This window comes from Ixodes scapularis, unplaced genomic scaffold (genome assembly GCF_016920785.2).
Source record: "Ixodes scapularis isolate PalLabHiFi unplaced genomic scaffold, ASM1692078v2 PGA_scaffold1__304_contigs__length_218370807, whole genome shotgun sequence".
NCBI classification, from domain to species: Eukaryota; Metazoa; Arthropoda; class Arachnida; order Ixodida; family Ixodidae; genus Ixodes; species Ixodes scapularis.
This window is the reverse complement of record NW_024609846.1, coordinates 73,299,135-73,299,724: the sequence shown is the minus strand read 5'-3', so window position 1 is coordinate 73,299,724 and position 590 is coordinate 73,299,135. Positions and strand designations below refer to the sequence as shown.

Here is a 590-nt window from a genome sequence, read left to right as displayed (position 1 = left end):
TAATATTTCCAGGCTACGAAAATAAGACAACTAAATAAACAAGTTTTTGCTCCACAGAATCAACGGTAATAATATAAAATATAAGAAAAGACGAGTGAAACAATGTCAACAGCATCCTAAACTACCAAACCGGAACACCTGTCCCCTAAACTCGCGATAGCCTGATAAGTCACAAATCTCAACTCAGGTACTGCAAAAAGAGTTGTCTACATTAAAGTGGCAAAAACAAATTCGGGCCCGTCCGGGATTTGAACCCGGGACCTCTCGCACCCAAAGCGAGAATCATACCCCTAGACCAACGAGCCCAGCTGGTCGTTTCTGCACTCTTACCGACTATTACGTCGAGCGATGCCCATCTTTGAACTGGTTTCTGATCTGTGTCAGCGGAAACTGGAGGAGTACCGTCGCTATCTCTTTTGACCTTGCTCACCTTGCCAGAGTAGTTTCGGGTCCGCTTTACGGGCGTTCAACGATGCTCGACTTCTTGTTCCAGGTAAATGATATTTTATGTTGTGTATATGATAATTTATTTTGTTTGTTCCCTCGTTGTTTAGCATTCACAAAATGCAGAGTTGGAAAAAATGGAAATA

The 590-nt window shown here is 42.5% G+C and overlaps 1 non-coding gene across 1 annotated transcript; it reads right to left on the bottom strand.

The window, feature by feature from the left end:
* Positions 1-233: 233 nt before the first annotated feature.
* On the bottom strand, positions 234-305 carry Trnap-ugg. The gene has a single exon. It is a non-coding gene; the product is annotated as a tRNA-Pro (tRNA).
* Between the last annotated feature and the right edge of the window lie 285 nt (positions 306-590).